Here is a 6,000-nt window from a genome sequence, read left to right as displayed (position 1 = left end):
TATGAGTTGCTGTTTTCGAGGTGATCCAGAGCTGAGTGGAGAGTCAGTGATATTGCGTCTGCTGTGGAGCGATTGTGACAATAGGCGAATTGCAGTGGGTCCATACCTTCACTTGAGTAGAAGTTAGTGCTACTGGGCGTTAGTTGTTGAGGCAGCTCACACTACACTTCTTGGGTACCGGAATTGATTGATGCCCTTTTGAAGCAGGTGTGAACTCTGACTACAGCAATGAGAGATTAAAAATGTCCGTGAACACTCCAATTAGTCGGTTGGTGCAGATTTTCATCAGGGCCTGATACCTTGTGAGGGTTCACCCTCTTGAATGATGATCTGACATCATCCTCAGAGACATATCATAAGGTCCTCAGCCTTTGCAAGGATTCTAGTAGGCATTGTTTGGTTCTCCTTCTCAAAGCAGGCATAGAAAGTGTTCAACGCATTGGGTATTAAGCATTACAGCCATCTATGATGTTCGCCCTCGCTTTGTAGGCTGTAATGGCCTGCACTCCATCTCTCTCTGTGCCTAGCTTCCTCCAGAAATGCCACTTTGGTTCAGAGATTGCCTTCTGCAGGTCATAACCATATAACTTCAACTTGATAGAGTGCTCTGAAAGAATCTGGACATAACAGAGGCTAATACAATATAACCATATAACCGTTTACAGCACGGAAACAGGCCATGTCGGCCCTTCAAGTCCATACCGGTTCACTTGAACAACTCCACTTCTGCAGCAAGATTCCGGAATGAGCAAAATCTTCACTTTGTTTGACATCACATTGCCCACACCTTCCCTTTCTCACTTCACTTCCATTCAAATCGGTTTTGTTCAGCACCATTATTCCATTGACCAGCACATACTGTAAACAAAGATCTTTTTGTGCTTTGTGCAGCATTCTGAAAGCAGAATGTAAATCTTGCATTATAGTGTAGGATATTATTTAGACTTCTTTTAGAGCTCTAGATTCCCAGCCTTAAATGCCCTTGATCTTGCCTCAGCAGGTTGCAAATCCAATCAGGTCTTGATGAAATTGGTCACACTTTGCATATTCATTCAAGAATATGGATGAGCTCCAGATAAATGAATTTCAAAGCAGTCCTGCAGATGCTCCTCTGCTTCCCTCAACCTTACTTTCGCCATCTTCCACTGCTTCTCTAGGAGAAACTAAACAGTGAAGACAGAGTACTTGTTCCACCATTCAATAAACTTCATCACTTCTCTGAGTTTGCTCATCAGTTTTATGATTGGCAAATGCCTTCAGCATGGTGGAAAGTCCTCTTATGCTATTGAGGAATCTGCTGGCCACCTTGAGGCTTATCTGGTTTTCTAGTTACAAGCTATTTCTTTACTTCCTTATTCTGTAAAGTCTTGACAAAGAAGCAAGTCCCTTATGAGGTTGACAATTTCCAAGGAAAAGCAGAGGTCCTTACAAATATAGCAAAATCTCTGTTATCTGGAATTCAAGCAATTGGAAGAAAAAACGTAAAAAATATATGAAAGTTTAAAATTGGCGCTCTCCCCTCCACCATAGCAGTCAGTTTGCCAATCCACATAACACGCAATCTCAAGCAACCGGCAAATTCACTTATCTGGCAGATAGCAATCCCCATAGATACCAGATACCGAGGGTTCTACTGGGTATCTCTTTTTTTTCTCTCCTCAAACACTTTTTGTTTTGTCCAAAGCCTTGAGTATCTGCAGAAAGGAATCATCTGATTGAATGGTTAGATCTTCTAAATCACGAAATGGAGACCTTTAGAAATATTTTTTATATACTATATTGGATTTGAAGACAAAAGTGCTTCTTCAGCAAATTCATTAGGGCTATTTAGGGTTAGTTGATATCAATCAGTTATTGTGCTGTTAATTGATAAGCATAGGTTCCAAAGAGACTAGTGCAAGTAGGAGAAAAATGTGTTTGTATTTGTATATTTAGAGTTGGAAGTTAGCTTAACCTTCATTGCTCGAATTATAAAGTTGTGAAGCTGCTCCACTTTCATCCCATTAGTTTCATTGTCAAATTCACACATTACAGGTAAGTTCATTTCTTTCAACAAATAGTGGTGGGTTGTTCTGTCTTTTCCAACTGACCCATTTCTCCATCCTATTTCAAATTCTTGGTTTCATCATGCCTCCTGCATCATGTATTTGTCCCATACCTTGTCCTCTCCAAAGTGTCCACCCTCCTCCTCTTGCACACACAGACCCCAGATCACCCCTTGCTATTTGACTCTATTCAATGAATAGAAAAAAACTCCTTGAAATTCACAGCCACAAAGACCAAATCTCCACAGTGATCAAGTACCAGTAGATCAGATTGTTGCATTTTCAGGCTCCTATATTGCTCACATTCCACTTATCAACTTTTATCATAGTCGATCTAATTGTTCCCTATTGGGTCCATCTTAAAAAAAACACTTCTCCATCTTCTGTTTCTTCCCCTGTCATGTACCATGAATAAGACAGACATCAGCAATATACAAAGAGATTGCCAGAATCAAAGGGAGTGCAGAGGAGCAGTGAAGGAAACACTCAGGATTGCCAAAAAAAATATTGGGTGAAAAGTGCAAAGAAATGTAAAGATCACACCTGTTAAGTAGTACAGCAATGAGAGACAGAGAGCAAGTAGTACAGAGTAAAGATGTGCTCAAAGTAAAACTGTAAACGCAGTGATAGAAAAACAAAAAATAGAGTGATTTACAGGAAGAAATGTTACTAACATCATAAATGGTGGCACAGGAGATTAATCAATATTTTTAACTTTTTGCAACCCATCTCTTATTTTGTATGAGTCATTACTTCAGAAGAAGTGCTTTTTTTATTCTGTGTTTGCCAAAGATAAATACCAGCACAATTCAAACTTTTGTGGCAGTGACAAATATAAACAATCTTTTTACATGTTTTTTTTTATTCTCTGTTCTTTAAGCATATGGATATAACTAATTTGAAATTCTCGATTTACCTCATAATAATTGTAAACATGCATTAAAGTATAATTTTTTTTTAATGATTTGGGTTGTTGGCACATTACCTTCATTGTGAAATGATTGCTTTGAAATTTTGAACTCTGCATTTTTGGACGTTCTTTTGAATATCAAACATAAACTATAGATGTCCGCCTGAAGTTGATCTTGAAAAGAAACTTTTTTCAAGACTTCAGCATGACCTTGATTAAACAAAGAAAAGAATATGAAGTTGTGAAAAGAAAACTACATGCTAAAAACTTGAAAATTCAATGATTTCATTGAATTCAATGACTTGGAGGGTCGAAGTACCAGAAGGAAACCGGCAATTTTTCAAGAACAAGAACAAGAATGAGGTGGAAGAATTTCTGCAAAGTTTATTAAGAAAAAAAAGCTCAAGGTTGCTGAGGGAGAAGATTGTGAAAATATTTATAATGGAACTAAGTAAAAGTTTTTATTGTTTAAAAGTAAAGGATATAGAAATGCTCATGGTGAGCTCAGAAAAAGGAAAAAATCTGGGAAAAGTGGTAGCAGGGTGGAGACTCCGGTCTAAGCGAGAGAATGGTGCCTGGAAAGGAATACCAAAAAAAGATGGTGCCAAATGGAGGCGTTCTTCTTCCTCAAGAGATTCTGCGGGGTTTTATCAGGGGCTTTTGGGGCTCTAGTATATATCACTGTTGGAGCAAGGACATTGTGTGTTTTTCTTAAAGGGGAAGGATCACTTTATTATTTAAAGAGTCAAAGAGATTTTAATGTTAAAAAAATTGTCTTAAAGAAGAATATGGATAGAACATTAATATTTATTAGACTTAATGTTAATGGAATTAATGAAGAGATGAAGAGAAAACAGATCTTGACATACCTAAAAAAATTTAAGGCAGATATAGTCTTTTAAGAAGAAACACATCTTACCAAATTGGAACACGCAAAATTAAAAAGAGGATGGGTGGGGAAAGTAATATTGTCTTTGTTTGGATCAAAAGCAAGAGATGTAGAGATTTTAATTAATAAAAATATACCAACAATAAACCAGAAGAGACAGTAACAGATCGAGCTGAAAGATTTGTAATGAATGGCACACTGTAAATTTATGCAGAATCATGGACGTTTATGAATATTTACACCCCAAATTGTGATGAAGTTTTTATGAAGGATATATTTTTAAAACTGTAGGGAGAAGACAAATGTGTTGATTGGAGGAGATTACAATTTTTGTTTGGATCCAATATTGGACAAATCAGTGAGAACAATAACAAGGGTGAAAGCTACAAAAATGACACTATCATTTATGAAGGATTTAAATTTAATTGATATATGGAGGCAGCTCAACCCCTTAGAAAGAGACTATTCATTCTATTCAAGAGTACATGATTCACATAAAAGGATTGACTTATTTTTAATGTCTGCCCAGCTAAAAAGTCGAGTGGTAAAAATGGTGTATTTGGCCACTTTTATCAGACCACTCACCATTAAAGATAAAGATAACTATTATAATAATGGAAAAGCATGTACAAATGTCCTTTTAATGTTACATTATTAAAGAAGAAGGATTTTTATGAATTTATTAAGAGACAGATAGAAATATTTTGTGAAAACAATCTTCCACTGAAAATAGTTTTCTAATATGGAATTTATTGAAAGCTTATCTTGGGGACAAATTATTTCTTATACCAAAAATGTATACGCAAGAGACTTAGAAGGTCTAGAGAAGATATTACACAATTGGAAAAAGAATATCAGATATCAGGAACAAAAGAAAAATATAGGATATTAGAGAACAAAAAGTTACACTGTACACTTACAAACATATAGAATGGAAAAAATGACTTTAAAAACTAAACAAAAATATTATGACCTCGGAGAACAGGCACATTAAATGTTATCTTGGCAGGTTAAAGTAGAGGAATCATCCAGAATGATAAATGCAATAGAAACAGATACGATAACATATAATCAAAAAGAAATAAATAGTACATTTAAACGATATGATATGAAACTATATAAATCAGAATTAGTAGATGAAAATGAGATGGAAGAATTTTTAAGAAATATTGAACGTCCTAAATTAGAAGAATGAGAAAAAAATATTTAGATGCACCTTTTACAAGGGAAGAAATAGAGAAAGCTCTGGGTACTTTACAAATGAATTAAGTTCGCAGGGGAAGATGGATTCCCTCCTGAGTTCTGTGGACAATTCAAAGATTTGTTGATGTCTCTGCTGATGGATGTGTTGGACCAGGTGGTGGAGACCCAGTCCCTCCCAGAAACTTTTTCAACTGCTATACTTACAGTACTGCCAAAGAAAGGTAAAGACCCATTAAAAACCTCATCAGACCACTTCCACTCCTGATATAAAATTCTAGTAAAGATACTAGCCAATAGATTGGGTGAGTATTTACCAAAATTAATGCATCCAGATCAGACAAGATTTGTTAAAAGGATCATAATCAATATAATACAAATGGCAAAATCAAGGTTGAATCCAAACATAACTAATTCTTTAGATGCAAAAAATGCATTTCTTTAAATTATTACATAATTGTATAAGACAATTCCTATGGAATAACAAAGTACTAAGAATTGGACTGGAAAAATTAACATAGGATTATAAATTGGGAGGATTTAGACTTCCAGATTTTAATAAGTGCTATCTATTAGCACAAACAAGAATTTTATCATCTTTCTTTGAAGAAAAGACTCCCTCTCTTCATGGATTTGAATGGGGCTGAATTTACAAAAAAAAGGAGACAATGAAGGAGTTTATTTATAAGTGGAATGTCAAGTAAATAACAAAAAAATTGACAATCCAATATGTATAAACATAATTAGAATATGGCAAGAAATAAATGAATGTATTGGGAACCATTATGTGCTGCCTATGAATCTGGGTAACAAAATATTGACTTCATGGTATGACAAACGAATAAGATATGTTGATAATTGTTGCATGGAATGATTTCTTATGTCTTTTGAATGATTAAGAAATAAGTATGGAGTAGCTAATGGGACAGTCTTTTGCTTTCTCCTGTTAAGACCAT

This window comes from Narcine bancroftii, chromosome 9, assembly GCF_036971445.1.
Source record: "Narcine bancroftii isolate sNarBan1 chromosome 9, sNarBan1.hap1, whole genome shotgun sequence".
Taxonomy (NCBI): Eukaryota; Metazoa; Chordata; class Chondrichthyes; order Torpediniformes; family Narcinidae; genus Narcine; species Narcine bancroftii.
This window is presented reverse-complemented; position numbering follows the sequence as displayed.